Here is a 17714-nt window from a genome sequence, read left to right as displayed (position 1 = left end):
ATATGTATAACTTATGGACAGAATGTCATTATTTCTTAAAGTATAAATAGACCTTTCGCTTTCTAATCCTGAACAATGTCTTTAGGGTATGGCCATATGGAACAGATTTTCCACTATGAATTTATCGGATTCATTTTAGGCCTCATCACACAACCGTTCCGCAAAAAACGGAAGCCGCCCGTGTGCCTTCCGCAATTTGCGGAACGGAACGGGCGACCCATTGTAGACATGCCTAGTCTTGTCCGCAAAACGGACAAGAATAGGACATATATTTTTTTTTTGCGGGGCCTCGGAACGGAGCAACAAATGCGGACAGCACACGGAGTGCTGTCTGCATCTTTTGCGGCCCCATTTAAGTGAATGAGTCCGCACCCGAGCCACAAAAACTGCGGCTCGGATGCGGACCCGAAAAACGGTCGTGTGCATGATTTACTTGGTATTTCACCATATGCATTGCAAAGGGTAAAATCCACGGAGGACATCCACAGTATAAATTGATATGTTTCAGAAAATACACAGCATGCACCACCACATGTGTACATACCCTTAAGATGATTTCCCACAAAACACATTTGTCATCTATCTACAGGATAGATAACAAGTGTATGACCACTGGGGGCTCAACTACTAAACCAGCTGCTGAGGAGCAGTTTGGTTGAGCATGTACTCCACTATTCTATTTAAAGTCTATGAACTGATGGAAACCGTGAATCACTGTGCTCAGCTGTTTCTGTCAGTTCTAGACTTTCAAATGGGGTGTTTTAAAGGGGCACTAAGCCCAGAATCCAACTAAAGAAAAAACAACCAAGTGTAATGGCTGTAGGTAGGGACAGACAAGGATAGTGAGCTCTAAGGCTAGAACTCAGCCCGCTTTCCCTACCTACTTGCAGTATAATCCCAAGACTGCTAGATCACAACTGGTCAATGGTCCCTATGATATTTAAGTACATAAACATTCTAACAAACAAAGATAGACAACACAGTAGCAGAGTCTCATGTAAATGGGTCAGAACCAGACTAACTATGAAGTACCAAAAGAGAGACAGAGAGTGGTCAGGGGAAAACTCGGGGTCAGAAGCACAAGCATTCCAAATCAACACAGGAGCAAGAACCAGGAACACAGCTAGTGAGTCAGAGACTATCACTGGCACTGGTATCTGGCCAGGAAGGGGTTTAAATAGAGCACAGAGTCCCAGGAACAAAACCTGATGGAGCGCCAAGTCACGATCTATTAGTCAAAAGACAACACACAGGAATAAGACAGCTGAGCAATCAACCCACTGCTAGTTTTCTCCAGCACATGCCCACTGTGGGGAGAAACAGAGCATTGCATCCTGTTGCTAAGGACGCTGTTGCATCACCAGGGAGCGTGGCTTTGCAACATGTCTTTCTCGGCTCCCAAGCTGGAGATCTCACCCCTGAATCCGGACAGGTAAATTTGTGACACCAACAAAATATAACATACTCTCCTAATGTGTCTTTGTTATTTGTTTCATCAGATATCACAATTGTAGACCATGAAAAATAAACTGGAAAAACAGTGCATTGTTCTCTCAGATGTCTTTCCCCCCTCCCTTTACCACTGTAATGCTAGTGTAAGCCAGGAAGTTGAGGAGGAGGAGTTTAGTCTGAGTAATTTTTGTCTACACAGTGAGTGTGGCCATTTTATTTGAAAGAATCTCCTAAGGGTCCTTTCACACTTGTGGCAGAGGATTCCGGCAGGCAGATCCAGCAATCAGGACGCAAACGAATGCAGTTGTGAGACGGAACTCATGAACAGCACCATCTATTGGATTCATAGTCTTGTCATAAGACTATGAAACCAATAGATGGCGATGTTCATGAGTCATTAAGAGCGCCATCTATTTGTTTCATAGTCTTATGGCAAGACTATTAGACAACGAGTCTTATGACATGACTATTAGTTTTGTCATAAGACTATTAAACCAATAGATGGCACTGTTCATCTTGTTGGGGCGCTAATAACTGGGGCACCCGTGTAGAACTCAGCCTTTTGCATGGAGAATTCACGATTAGAATATTCACAATCTACACTACTTATGAACAGCACTATCTATTGGATTCATAGTCTTGTCATAAGACTATGAAACCAATAGATGGCGCTGTTCATGAGTCATTACAAACAGGGCAAAAGTCATCATATACAACCTAGGAAGCTTATATTACCGCAGATAAAGTGCTAGAAGATGTGTGAATGATTGCAGTAATCAGATATACACCTCAGTGTTAGCTCAGGCTATTATAGGCACAAGATGAACAGCACCATCTAATGGTTTCATAGTCCTATGACAAGACTATGAATCCAATAGATGGTGCTGTTCATGAGTAGTGTGGATTGCGGATTTTCCAAGCAAATGTTTTTTTCAGCTGAAAAACAAGGCAGATTCTGCTCATTTGCATGTCTTTCCCATATGCCTATGTTTATGCAAATTAGTTTTTACATGACAAAACTGTATAGAAAGGTTATTGAATATTATGTTAGTACAAGCAGAAAACTTTTTGTAACCCTAATAATATTGATCTAGGTGCGCAAGTCCACCCAAGCCAGCCAACAGATGTGAAGCAACTTTGAGGCTTACTGGCTCTCAGTCAGATGAGAGCTGGTTTGAAATGTCTTATAGTGCACAAGGCTGCCATTGTAGGGTATGCTGACTGTTATCTGTCTCATGGATAGGTTGTTGGCTTCCAAAAACCTGGCTTTGGGCATATAGCCTCTGTGTGGTTGTCTATTGTATGTCATAGATAATAGGAGTCCAAGACGCATCCAGCCACCCTCTTAATGCTTCCAAACCATTTTGATGGGGTTTCCATCAATTTCTAACCTTTTTTTGTGAACCAGACACCCTCTTCTGAACACAAAAGAAAAGAGGTGGGCTCACCTGGCTGGTAATGAAGGAAGCACAGAGAATGCCGAGAACAAGGTGTGAAGGCAATGTCCAAGAAAAAGGCAAGAACCCAGCTTCCAATACAAAAAGATAGCAGCTATTTATTCAAAATAGTGCATTTAAAACCAAACAGAGTGTTCATGTCTACGCGTTTCGGATCATAGAGTTCTGATCCTTACTCTTCCGAGCAGGGGGTGCCTGGGGTTCTCCCATTGACTTCCATTGTGCTCGGTAGAGCACACGAGCATACCGATGTGTTCGGCCAGAGCACCCGAGCACATGAGCACTTTGGTGCTCGATCAACACTACTGAACGGCAAATATATTTTTCTTTTTTCCACTTATACACTCCACAAAAGCGCTTTAGAACATATAACTGCACCGCTAAACGGCAAATATATTTATATTTTTTCCACTTATACACTCCACAAAAGGCTTTAGAACATATAACTGCACCACTGAATGGCAAATATATTTTTCTTTTGCACTAATACACGACAAAAGGGCTTTAGAACATATAACAGCACCGCTGAATGGCAAATAGGCCCTTATTTTTTTCCACTTATACATGACAAAAAAGGCTTTAGAAAATATAACTGCACCACAGAACAGCAAATATATATTTCTTTTTTCCAATTATGCACTCCACAAAAGGCTTTAGAACATATAACTGCACCTCTGAACAGCAAATATATTTTTCTTTTGATACTAATACATGACAAAAAAGGCTTTAAAACATATAACTGCCCCGCTGAACGGCAATTTTTTTTTTGTGCCACTAATATACGCCAAAAAGGATGTAATTTTCGCACTTTACCACACAACGGCTAATAAGCCCTTTTTTCCCACTAATACAAGACAAAAAATGCTTTAGAACATATAACTGCACCGCACAAGGACAAATAAGATGTAGAAATATTTTCTTGTAATAAACCCTGTTAATGGCTGTATCAAACAGGACTTGCCCCCTAATAACAAGAACAATTTGCTGGAATTACAGAGCTGTATAATGGCAATTTGGATTCCCAGTCACTGCAGTAAGGTGTAATAGAATTGTTGAGTTGTAACCTTCCCTGCTGAACCCTGTTCTACATACAGATGTAGCAGGGATAACACACACACTCTTAACTCAAATTTCTTAACTCATCGCGTTATCTTGAAACAAAAGCCATTGAAAAGCAATTGCTTAACACATTTAGTTGCATTTAGTTTAGGTAACATGTCTCATAAAGCATGTGTGTTAATCCTGCTACATCCGTAAATGCTGTGGAATGATTCCTCCCTATTCTTTCCCTACACCTTGAATAATCTTTCCCTGAACTTATAAATCATTTTTTTGAGCACAATTAAGTCATTTTTAGCACTGTCCCTAGGGCCTGCTGACGTCTCTCCCTGCACTAAGTACACTGGAAAATGGCAGAATCCAAGATGGCTGAGGCTATTTATAGGGCTGAGATTTCACAGGGCTGGCTGGCTGCTGATTGGCTGCATGCATGGCATTATGGGTGATCCCGCATTCCCAGAGTTCCTTGCTTCATGTTCTCACATGTGCAGCAGCCATTTTAGGAAAAAATATGATTCGTTACCGCGATGTGTGAGGAAATTCGGATTCGGTGCGAATCAAATTTTTCCTGAAATTCGCATCGAATTCCACTTCGTCAACTTCGATTTGGTTTTGTACTGATCTCCCGGATCTGACTTGTTGGCATGTTTGATTTCACCGTGCACAGGAGGCAAACACGAAAACCAAACATGCCAAAAAGTCATATCTGGGAGATTAATACAAAACCAAAAAGCCAGAAGCCAAAAACAAAGTCACAATACCAAATCTAGAAATCTAAGTCAAGGAGTCTTCAATAAACTAAAGGGACCAGTAGGGGGAGCCAGAGGAGAAGAAATTCACCGGCACATGCAGGTGCCAGCCTTTTATACTGGAGAATGGCAGCTCACATAGGTGTGCCTACATGCTGGGTGGAGCTGCTGGCTGCACCCTGATGCCTGGGAGCCCCAATGCACCTTCTCATTGTTCCGGGGCTCCAACATCAGCAGAGTCCACCCAGCAGCTCTGGTTTCCCTGGCAACCGTCCAGGGGAACTGTGACATTCTGTTTTCCAGACATCTTTTTATGAGGTCTATAAATGAAAAGTAAGCATATAGCAACTGTTTTTCTGTAATACAAATACAGAGGTGCAATTAAGTGTCCCAGATTCCTTCCCTTCCCCCTATACACACTGCACACTGGTATTGACAATTTACAATGGTAATAATGCAATTTTTACAGTGAAACATGTTCACTAAAACTCGGGTGTGACAATGGAATTTTTTTGCAGTGATTTGAATAATCTTTTAAACTACATGCTCTTGTCCTGTAATGTCTTCAGTAGCACGGTTATAATTTGTAATACTGATGTAAAATATGTTTGCTGCTGTATACTATCAACCCTTTACAGGAGATGTCTATGGTGATGTCACGGGAAGTACGGGGAAGGAAAGATAACCAAAGGGAACCACAACGAAACAACAACAGACTAAACCCCAAACCTAGGGAACAAAAAGGACACCTCCTAGCAATCCCTGAAACTCTCCCTAAGCTACTAACAACATGTGCAAATATCAAAGGTAGAAATGCACATGCATATGAACCTGAGACTGCTGAAACACTGCACCAAGCCCTCAGCTTAGGGAACAGGGAAAGAGGCAACCAGCTCCTTCCAAACTGAAGGAGCTAGTGTCTCCATGAGGCCTAGTCAGAACAGACACACCAGGAAAAGGTAAAATGACTTAGCTTGAGATGTAACTGGAACAGGAGAACCACCACATAAGCAGAGCACTCCACAGAAAAACTATCAGCTGCAGGGAAACAAGTGAGAGGCGGAACATATAAAGAGCCACCTGACTGATAATGAGCAGCATCTGCGAAGGGGTGGAAACCTGTCAGCAACAATGAAAATAAGAGAGATCTGTGAGATAGACTCCTGAGTCTTCCGTCTATCTGAACTTCTAAGATCTCTCCCAGGGCCGTTAGTACCAGTACTCCCCTTCTACGGGTGACCTCCAGGCACCAAGGACCAACTTTATCAGGGTGGGCTCCGTTAAAGGCCTTCAGAAGCCGACTGGCATTCACATCAGTCGCCGGGACCCTCATTCTCTCCTCTGGACCATAACCCTTCCAATGAACGAGGTATTGAAGGGAAACCCGAAGGACACGAGAGTCAACAACTCTGGAAATTTGAAACTCTAGATTGCCGTCAACCATGACAGGTGGAGTTGGCAAGGAAGATGGTACAGCAGGTTGCACATAACTCTTTAACAAAGATTTATGGAAGACATTATGTATCTTCCAAGCCTGCGGAAGTTCAAGGCAAAAAGAAACCGAATTAATAATTGAAGAGATCTTGTATGGACCAATAAATCTTGGACCTAACTTCCAGGATGGCACCTTGAACTTAATGTTCTTAGTGGACAACCACACCAAATCACCCACATTCAGATCCAGACCAGACACACGTTTCTTGTCAGCCATACGTTTATACCTATTGCCCATCTTTTTTAAATTGATTAGAATTTTCTGCCAAATAGATGACAAGTAAGAAGCAAATCTCTCCTCATCAGGTATACCAGAGGAACTGTTCCCAGAGAACGTACCAAACTGAGAGTGAAACCCATATGCACCAAAAAATGGTGACTTATCAGTGGATTCCTGACGACGGTTATTCAAAGCAAATTTAGCCAAAGATAATTATGAGGACCACTCCTCCTGATTCTTAGCAACAAAACAGAAAATAGAATAAAGTGTGCCATCTTAATGAAGTGGTCAACCACCACCAAAATCACCATCATCCACGAAGAACTGGGCAAATCGGTGATAAAGTCCATTGACAAGTGCGTCCAGGGACGGGATGGGATGGACAAAGGAAGAAGAGATCCTCAGGGCTGAGTATGGCACATGCACAGGTCTCAAAAGCTGCCACATAGCCCTCAACACTCTTAAGTAAACCCGGCCACCAGAATCTCAGATAAATAAGATCAACAGTGGATCTGCTCCCAGGGTGTCCAGCAAGGACAGTATCATGATGTTTCTTAAACACCTTGTGACGAAGCTCAGAAGGAACAAACAACCTCCCTGGGGGACAGGAATCAGGTGCCTCTCCCTGAACTTCCAACACCTCCACCTCCAGTTCTGGAAAGAGGGTGGATACAACCACCCCATCAGCCAAAATCGGACCAGGATCCTCAGTATCACCCCCCCCCCCCACTGCCCACAGGGAAGCTACGCGACAAGGCATTCGCCTTGACATTCTTGACCCCAGGGCGAAAAGTGACAATGAAATTAAATCTGGTAAAAACCAAAGACCATCTGGCCTGCCTTGGGTTCAAACGTTTAACCGACTCCAGGTAGGCCAGATTTTTATGATCGGTAAGTACAGTAATGGGATGAATCGCTCCTGCTAGCCAATGACGCCATTCCTCAAAGGCCAACTTAATGGCCAGCAACTATTTATTGCCCACATCATAATTTCTCTCGGCAGAAGAGAGTTTTTAGAAAAAAAGCACAAGGGCACGATTTGCCAGGAGAAGGACCCTGCGACAGAACTGCACCAACTCCCATTTCTGATGAGTCCATCTCAACAATAAATGGCTGAGACACAACAGGCTGCACCAAAATAGGAGCAGAAGAAAAACATTTCTTTATAGTGGAAAAAGCATGTAAGCCTCTTCCGACCAGACAGAGAAATCCACCACTTTCTTAGTCATGTCAGTCAGAGGTTTGACAACAGTAGAATAATTCAAGATACATTTTCTGTAGTAATTGGTAAACCCCAAAAACCTCATAAGCGCTTTCTGATTCTCGGGCAGATCCCATTCCAAGGCCGCACTGACTTTTTCGGGATCCATGAGAAAGCCCGAAGCGGAAAGCAGGAAACCCAGAAAAGGAATCTCTTGAACAGCAAACACACATTTTTCTATCTTGGCATATAACTTATTCTCCCGGAGGATCAGCAAGACTTGTCTCAAATGATCCTGAGGACTCTCCATCTCGGGCGAGTAAATCAATATGTCATCCAGGTATATGACAACAAACCTTCCCACCAAATGATGAAAAATGTCGTTGATGAAATGTTGAAATACTGCCGGGGCATTGGTCAAACCAAAAGGCATGACCAAGTTCTCAAAATGACCCACAGGAGTATTAAAAGCTGTCTTCTATTCATTCCCCTCTCTGATTCTTACCAGATTATATGCCCCTCTTAGGTCTAATTTAGAAAACACCTTTGCTCCAACAATCTGGTTGAACAAATATGGGATCAGAGGAAGGGGATACGGATCACGGATAGTGATGCGATTCAACTCTCGGAAATCTAGACACGGTCTCAAGGTCCCATCTTTTTTCTTTACAAAAAAGAACCCCGCCTCCATAGGTGACTTAGATGGTCTGATGTGTCCCTTTGCCAAACTCTCAGTAATATATTTTCGCATAGCAACTCTTTTGGGTTCAGAAAGGTTATACAACCGAGACTTTGGCAACTTAGCTCCAGGAATCAGATTGACAGGGCAATCATATTCTCTATGAGGGGGCAACTCCTGATCCACACTCTCAGTGAACACATCAGAAAAATCTGAGAGAAATGGGGGTAACATCTTAGTGGATATCCCAGCAAGAAATGTGACGAGACAGTTGTCTATACAGAAATCACTCCAGCCCTTGATCTGTCTCACTTGCCAATCAATGAGAGGATTATGTTTGGTCAACCATGGCAACCCTAGCACTAAAGGAGCCGGCAGACCCTTCATTATAAAACAAGAAATACCCTCAACATGAGAATCCCCCACCCTTAAATGGATATCCTGCACCATGTGAGTCAAATATTTTTGAGAAAGGGGAACAGAATCAATAGCGAACACAGATCTCTTTGTCCAGTGCATCAGGACAAACTGGTAATCCACAAGGATAACCCCTGCCCTGCTGTCCAAAAATACCTCCACATCAATATTTTTGGAATCTAGCGCCACCCTAGCAGGCAGGAGAAAATGGGTACTACCGGTAAAAGACAAGAACATGTTCTCATATTCCCCAACTACTCTGCCAAGAGTTAGAGAACAAAACTTATTGGTAACTCCTTTTTTTTAAATTCACGCCTTGATATTTTACATAGGGACAAACATTAACAAAATGACCCCCTTTACCACATAAAAAACAAAGTTTCTTTCTAGCCCTGACATTCTTATCACCAGGGTCTGGAGAGACCCCTCCCAATTGCATAGGTTCATCTCCAAACATGGGCTCAGGTGTCTCCGTACCCCGAGTGTCAGAGGGAACAGACCTCCCATCAGGTAATACGTCCTAAGAGAACAGAGTCTTGCACCTTTCCCTCAGATGTCTATCAATTCGTACCGCAAGAGTCATGGCAGCTTCTAATGAAACAGGATTTTCGTGGAGTGCTAAGGCATCTTTTAGTCCCTCAGATAGCCCTTGACAAAACTGACTCCGGAGAGCAGGGTCATTCCACTCAGAATCAGTTGCCCACCTCCTGAATTCAGAGCAATAGGACTCAGCAGACTGATTTCCCTGTTGCAAGCCACGCAACATAGATTCAGCCTGAGAAACTCGGTCTGGCTCGTCATAAATAAGTCCCAGGGCTCTGAAAAAATCATCCACCGAACGGAGGGATTGGGATCCGGTCAGCAAAGAAAAGGCCCAGGATTCAGCGTCACCTTTCAATAAAGAAATAACGATCCCCACCTTTTGACTCTCGTCACGAGGAGTGAGGGCATAAGCGAAAATAAAGTTTGCAAGCCTCCCTGAACCAAAGTTGTCACTTCCTCCGGCAAATCAGTCCGGGAGGACGATCTTAGGTTCAGAGCAGGTCTGGACCCCACTGGCGGAGACAGACGCCTGACACCTTGCAACAGATTCACGGAGGTCTGCTACATCCAACGACAATCCTTGCATCCACCAGTGCAGAGAAAGGATCCATGACAACAAAGAGCAGGGGAAACAGTAACGGTATTCGTTGGCTGATAATGTCATGGGAAGTACGGGGAAGGAAAGACAACCAAAGGGAACCACAACTAAACAACAACAGACTAGGCCCCAAACCTAGGAAACAAAGAGGACACTTCCTAGCAATCCCTGAAACTCTCCCTAAGGTAGAAATGCACATGCACAAGAACCTGAGACTGCTGAAACACTGCACCAAACCCTCAGCTTAGGGAACAGGGAAAGAGGCAACTGGCTCCTTCCAAACTGAAGGAGCTAGTGTCTCCCTGAGGCCTAGTCAGAACAGACACACCAGGGAAAGGAAAAAGGACTTAGCTTGAGAAGTAACTGGAACAGGAGAACCACCACACAAGCAAAGCACTCCACAGAAGAACTATCAGCCGCAGGGAAACAAGTAAGAGGCGGATCATATAAAGGACCACCTGACTGATAATTAGCAGCATCTGCGAAGGGGTTGAAACCTGTCAGCAACAATGAAAACAAGAGAGATCTGTCAGATAGACTCCTGAGTCTTCCGTCTATCTGAACTTCTAAGATCTCTCCCAGGGCCGGCGGTGACAGGTGAAAGAATTCCTTTAGTAGGGCAACATTACACAGCTGGTTTGTTCAAAAGCTTCCTTAATGTGACCATGCAGTGGGGAGAAATTACCAGTGATGATGCCAGTGCAGTGGTGTGGCCTCTAATAATCACACTTTTATAATCTAACCTGTATATTTTTAATATACCTTTAAGACACAATGAATACCTCCCCCAGCAGCAGTGGCCCCCAAGATCAGATTTATTATAGTGACTACAGTAAATTATAAAATTAGAGCATGTATAGTTCTATTTCTAAATACTTCCAGAGAAGATCTTTGTACCATAACCTCTCATATTCATATCTATTACAGTACATAGGTTTCCAGTTATTTAGGAAGAAGCATATCATACTATTCTAATACAGTTTTCTTAACTTCAGGCCTTAGGTGCCCTCAACAAGGTTCGAGTATCTCCCATAAAGGGAATACCTGTGCCAATAGCTCATGCAGAAATATTAATGAGATTACTTTGCTAGGGATATTCAAGTATAAGCTGTTGAAGTTACTTGAGGGACATTTGTAAGAAAGACTGCTATAATATAACAGAGGCACAATAAACCAAAATGCACTTGTAGCACTCATATTGACATGGTTGCATTTATCTTCTGCGCTGCTATGAAGTCAATTAAAGCATATACAGAAATACCTATCATACTATAGTGTAGTAAAAGAGTTTCACGATTTCTTGCTGCTCCACATCTCACACTCTCTTCTTACCTTACGAAGTCTGAAATTCATTATATATTTCCAAGTCCCTTATCAGTATCCTCATCAACTAGAAACGATGTCTGTTGTGCAAACGTTCCAGGCATTATGTACAGTTCGAGGCGTCTGTTTCTTCCTTTTAATTTTTCCTGCTTCCTATTTAGACTTTGTCCTCACATAATAATCTTTCACGGAGGCAGGGCACAGGTTTTCTTTACTTCCTTTGCACCTGGACAAGTAGATAAGTCGCACCCAGTTCTGTAAACTGACAACCTGAGTCAATGGAAAGGAATGCTTTTTCCTGCTTGGGCTGCAATCTCTCTCTTTTCACACTATGCTGAAAGAGCTGTCATTATATGTACTTAGAAAGGATTGCCTACAGCTAGAAAATAACTGTTGAGATCCATCCTAAAGTACATGATAACTTTTGGAACATGTGACAAGTATCAGTATTGTTATTTACAATGTATCACCTACTGTATTCAAAAGTTTATGTTCTCTGCTCAACAATAGGACAAAAATTTATACAGCCGTCAGTGTGGAAAGACAGGCAGTGTTGCTAAGGCAAACAATGGGCCACATTAGAGCTATTTTTCTACTAGAAATGTTCATGTCTTCATGTCTGGAACTCACCTATCCGGGGTCCAACGCTGCGGTCTCTGGTGACATGCGCCGGGTGACATGCGCTGCCAAGTGGTGCCCCTCAATGTCGTGGTGGCATCACTAGCAACGGAGCGCAATTCTCTCTCTCTCTCTGCAGCGTGCGTACACTGGAGGAGATTGGCAGCAGGCTGAGTCCATTCATATATCCAGTTCTGATCCAGGGACTCAGTGCTCTATTTAGAATTCCCTCCTGGCAATTCACCTTTGCCAATAATAGTCCTTGACTTCCTAGCTGTGCTCCCAGTTTATGTCCTGTGTGTGCTTTTGGATTATTCGTATATTTGACCTACGCTTGCTTTTGACCATTCTTTGCCTCGTGATTTGGTACTGTATTTCCTGTCTGATTCTGATCTCAGCTGAGCTATTTGACAGCCCTCGGTCTCTCGTTTTGGTACTATATTGCCTGTCTGGTTCTGACCCATTTTTGTCTGACTCTGCTTTTGTGTTGTTTCTGTCTCTGTGTGTCGTCTGTCTTGCAGCATAGTAGAATAGGGAACGTTGTTGACCATTTGTTGACTTGCTGCCTAGGGCTTGCCCTGCAAGTCAGCAGGGAAAGCAGGTGGGGTTCTGTCAGGGCTCACTGTCCATGTCTTCCCTACCGACTGCTCTGAAAGTACTATTTCATTAATTAAAGTATATTATAAAAATGGTCAGTATCACTGCCCCTAGACATAAAAAAAAAGAAAAGAAAAGAATGACAGTTTCCCTTTAAGGTGCAGCGCCATATTGGCGCTTTGAATCTTGATAACTGAGGAGTCAACCAGCTGTAGCAAGTTTTTAAAGACCTCTTTTAAGGCCTTGGGAAGGGCTTCTGTAGAAATCAACTCAAGGAGACACTTGATTCTGATGTTGTTTTCTTGATTTGATCATGGATTTGTTGATTTGATCTTGGGTTCCAAAAAATATAAATAGATAGTTCATGATACAGCAGTGAGTGTGGAACCACTGTGACATTTAACTTTGGATTAAACCTAAGGGTATTATTCTAGCAGATTGCTTTTTTTCACCCTTTACCCCCTGTACAGGGATCTGAACTTCGCTGCAGCACAACCACCAGGCTGATACCTCCAGGAGCATCTCTGTGTGGTTGACAGGTGACCACAGTGGTTAGAAACACCGTTGCACGGCTGAGATCACGGCAAGCAGACAACAGTAAACGGTCCGAGGTCAGGGCAGATAGCAAAGGATCAATACAGAGATATAGAAAAGATCAGGTCAGGCAACAGAGGGTCAGGATATAGTAAACAGACAGATGTTGGTACCTGGGCACACTACAGAACACAGAATACCTTTGCAGGAACTAAGCAAGCTAAGGAACTTATTGCTCAAGCACCTTCACACAGGGGAAGATGCCTTATGTACCCCAGGGTTACTAGCCATTGTCTGGTGAATATAAAGGTGCATGTGTGCTGGCCCTTAAAGAGCCAGAATGAATGCACGCGTGGAGGAGAGGACTTGCCAGTAAGCAGACTGCAGCCTGCCTGGGGGAACAGAGTAGACCATGGAGCCAGACCCACCATAAAGAAGACCGTGGGAGGTGGGTCTGGGTCATCAGGCAGCATAAGCAGAGCAGCCGTGTTTAATAGTACTCCTCCCCTACGCCCTCTCTTCTTTGGAGCTGATTGTTGCAGGAATGTTTTCAGAAGAACCGGGGCATTAATGTTCTTTGATAGCTTCTAAAATCTTACTTCTGGACCATAGTCCTTCTAGTCCACAAAAAAGAAGGTTTTGTCCTCTGATTTTCTTCATATCCAAAATGTTCTTGACTTTGAATACATCTTTAGTGCTGACAGGGGCAGAAGCGGAAACTGAACCTCTAGTAAAAATTCTTAAACACCACTGGCTTGAAGAGGGTGATGTGGAATGAATTTGGAATACATAAAGAGGCCAGAAGTCACAACTTATAGCAGACTGGATTTGATTATTTCAGCAGTTCAAAGGGACCAATTAAGCAGGGTGCCAAATTGTACAAGGGTACCTTGAGTCTGATGTTGTTTGTGAAAAGCCGGACCTTGTCTTCAGGAGAAAACTGAGACAGAGTACTGCATTTGCATTGAGCAGACTTCATCATGTAAGTAGAGATCTAAAGAAGAGAAGTTTTGGCTGGTCTGGGTGAAGTTATTGATGGTGGACTTTGCTTAGGACTTAGCCTTAGGACTCCAGAGGAAATAGTCACAGGAAGAGGAACCCTTAATTGATGGCCATATACTATAAAGAAAGGGGACTTACTGGGGGATTGGTGTTGTAAGAAAATTCTGCCAATGGATTGTGGAAGGTGGGCCGAGGAAAAGTTCAGTGTGATATCCAACAGCTTGCAGATGGCTCTTTAAAATTTAGAGGTAAACTGCAGCCCTTAATCAGAGTGTGCAGAGGCAATCCTTGTACAGATATAGCATCGCTCACGCTCCCTTCAGAATCGCGGCAGCGCAAAGCGATTTCCAATTCAATTAGCAAACCCGAATCGCGTAAATAGCCAATGAGAAAATTCAGGGTGCAATGTTGGTTTGTGAACACCAGATGGCGCATGGAACTACAGTCAGTTAGTTAGTTCCCGTGTGCTATACAGTAAATATCAAAGTTTTGCTTGAGCAGCGCCCCACTGGCCTCCTGTTGATTAACCTTTTAATCCCCTTTCTACTAGAATTCAATTATTTGCTCAGGGGATGAAGTGGTGAGATCGGTTATTTACAGTTTATTTCAGAGCCCCAGTAAAGTACATTTTTCAGTAGTAAAATTTTATATATATATATATATATATATATATATGTGTATATATATGTGTGCATATATGTGTATATATGTGTGTGTGTCTGTGTATACATGCATGTATGTATATATATGTTTGTGCGTGTATATAAATATATCTATATATATATATATATATATATATATATTTATATATATGTACATTACAGACCAAAAGTTTGGACACACCTCATTCAAAGAGTTTTCTTTATTTTCATGACTATGAAAATTGTAGATTCACACTGAAGGCATCAAAACTATGAATTAACACATGTGGAATTATATACATAACAAACAAGTGTGAAACAACTGAAAATATGTCATATTCTAGGTTCTTCAAAGTAGCCACCTTTTGCTTTGATTACTGCTTTGCACACTCTTGGCATTCTCTTGATGAGCTTCAAGAGGTAGTCCCCTGAAATGGTTTTCACTTCACAGGTGTGCCCTGTCAGGTTTAATAAGTGGGATTTCTTGCCTTATAAATGGGGTTGGGACCATCAGTTGCGTTGAGGAGAAGTCAGGTGGATACACAGCTGATAGTCCTACTGAATAGATTGTTAGAATTTGTATTATGGCAAGAAAAAAGCAGCTAAGTAAAGAAAAACGAGTGGCCATCATTACTTTAAGAAATGAAGGTCAGTCAGTCAGCCGAAAAATTGGGAAAACTTTGAAAGTAAGGGCTATTTGACCATGAAGGAGAGTGATGGGGTGCTGCGCCAGATGACCTGGCCTCCACAGTCACCGGACCTGAACCCAATCGAGATGGTTTGGGGTGAGCTGGACCGCAGAGTGAAGGCAAAAGGGCCAACAAGTGCTAAGCATCTCTGGGAACTCCTTCAAGACTGTTGGAAGACCATTTCAGGGGACTACCTCTTGAAGCTCATCAAGAGAATGCCAAGAGTGTGCAAAGCAGTAATCAAAGCAAAAGGTGGCTACTTTGAAGAACCTAGAATATGACATATTTTCAGTTGTTTCACAATTGTTTGTTATGTATATAATTCCACATGTGTTAATTCATAGTTTTGATGCCTTCATAGTCATAAAAATAAAGAAAACTCTTTGAATGAGAAGGTGTGTCCAAACTTTTGGTCTGTACTGTATATATATATATATATATATATATATACACATATTATAATTATATATACATATTATAATTATATGATTATTATTTATATTATAATATAACTTGTAATATATTTTTATATTTTCAAAAAATGCATTGCCGGTTATCCCCCTACAGGGATCTTGCTGTCTGTGAATTAGATTGCACGCTATCTCTCTACACGTTGACATTTTGGGTCCATGGCCTGGAAACTCCCCAGATCTTAATCCCATTGAGAACTTGTGGTCAATCCTCAAGAGGCGGCCGTCAAGCAGGAAATGATCAAAAGGCTTTGCTAAATACAAATGTATCCATACTGTACATGTTGTTTTTCGATACTGTATTAACATTCAGCCACTATAGGAACATAGCTAATAAATACACTCTGTATCCACTACATTTTATATCTGTATACTGTACACTGCTCCATTACATATCTGTATACAACACTTCATTATATATCTGTACACACCGCTCTATTATATATCTGTATGCAGTAGACAGCAAAAAATCTGGTACAATGTATCACCAGGTGTTATCCAAATCTAATCTACTTGTATCACAGATCTAAAGACATAATGGAGTGGTGTATATAGATATATTATAGAGCTGCATATGCAAATACAGGGAGTGCAGAATTATTAGGCTAGTTGTATTTTTGAGGATTAATTTTATTATTGAACAACAACTATGTTCTCAATGAACCCAAAAAACTCATTAATATCAAAGCTGAATATTTTTGGAAGTAGTTTTTAGTTTGTTTTTAGTTTTAGCTATTTTAGGGGGATATCTGTGTGTGCAGGTGACTATTACTGTGCATAATTATTAGGCAACTCAACAAAAAACAAATATATACCCATTTCAATTATTTATTTTTACCAGTGAAACCAATATAACATCTCAACATTCACAAATATACATTTCTGACATTCAAAAACAAAACAAAAACTAATCAGTGACCAATATAGCCACCTTTCTTTGCAAGGACACTCAAAAGCCTGCCATCCATGGATTCTGTCAGTGTTTTGATCTGTTCACCATCAACATTGCATGCAGCAGCAACCACAGCCTCCCAGACACTGTTCAGAGAGGTGTACTGTTTTCCCTCCTTGTAAATCTCACATTTGATGATGGACCACAGGTTCTCAATGGGGTTCAGATCAGGTGAACAAGGAGGCCATGTCATTAGATTTTCTTCTTTTATACCCTTTCTTGCCAGCCACGCTGTGGAGTACTTGGACGCGTGTGATGGAGCATTGTCCTGCATGAAAATCATGTTTTTCTTGAAGGATGCAGACTTCTTCCTGTACCACTGCTTGAAGAAGGTGTCTTCCAGAAACTGGCAGTAGGACTGGGAGTTGAGCTTGACTCCATCCTCAACCCGAAAAGGCCCCACAAGCTCATCTTTGATGATACCAGCCCAAACCAGTACTCCACCTCCACCTTGCTGGCGTCTGAGTCGGACTGGAGCTCTCTGCCCTTTACCAATCCAGCCACGGGCCCATCCATCTGGCCCATCAAGACTCACTCTCATTTCATCAGTCCATAAAACCTTAGAAAAATCAGTCTTGAAATATTTCTTGGCCCAGTCTTGACGTTTCAGCTTGTGTGTCTTGTTCAGTGGTGGTCGTCTTTCAGCCTTTCTTACCTTGGCCATGTCTCTGAGTATTGCACACCTTGTGCTTTTGGGCACTCCAGTGATGTTACAGCTCTGAAATATGGCCAAACTGGTGGCAAGTGGCATCTTGGCAGCTGCACGCTTGACTTTTCTCAGTTCATGGGCAGTTATTTTGCGCCTTGGTTTTTCCACACGCTTCTTGCGACCCTGTTGACTATTTTGAATGAAACGCTTGATTGTTCGATGATCACGCTTCAGAAGCTTTGCCATTTTAAGAGTGCTGCATCCCTCTGCAAGATATCTCACTATTTTTGACTTTTCTGAGCCTGTCAAGTCCTTCTTTTGACCCATTTTGCCAAAGGAAAGGAAGTTGCCTAATAATTATGCACACCTA

The 17714-nt window shown here is 42.3% G+C and overlaps 1 protein-coding gene across 1 annotated transcript in view; it reads right to left on the bottom strand.

The window, feature by feature from the left end:
• The window catches only part of ARAP2 (ArfGAP with RhoGAP domain, ankyrin repeat and PH domain 2), a 703001-nt gene extending 691624 nt beyond the window's left edge, over positions 1 to 11377 (bottom strand). Inside the window, exon 1 of the mRNA XM_040419005.1 lies at positions 11202 to 11377. The gene's annotated coding sequence lies outside the window, so the exon portion shown is untranslated. The remainder of the gene's footprint in view (positions 1 to 11201) is intronic.
• Between the last annotated feature and the right edge of the window lie 6337 nt (positions 11378 to 17714).

This window comes from Bufo bufo, chromosome 2, assembly GCF_905171765.1.
Source record: "Bufo bufo chromosome 2, aBufBuf1.1, whole genome shotgun sequence".
In the NCBI taxonomy this organism is placed as follows: Eukaryota; Metazoa; Chordata; class Amphibia; order Anura; family Bufonidae; genus Bufo; species Bufo bufo.
This window is presented reverse-complemented; position numbering and strand designations above follow the sequence as displayed.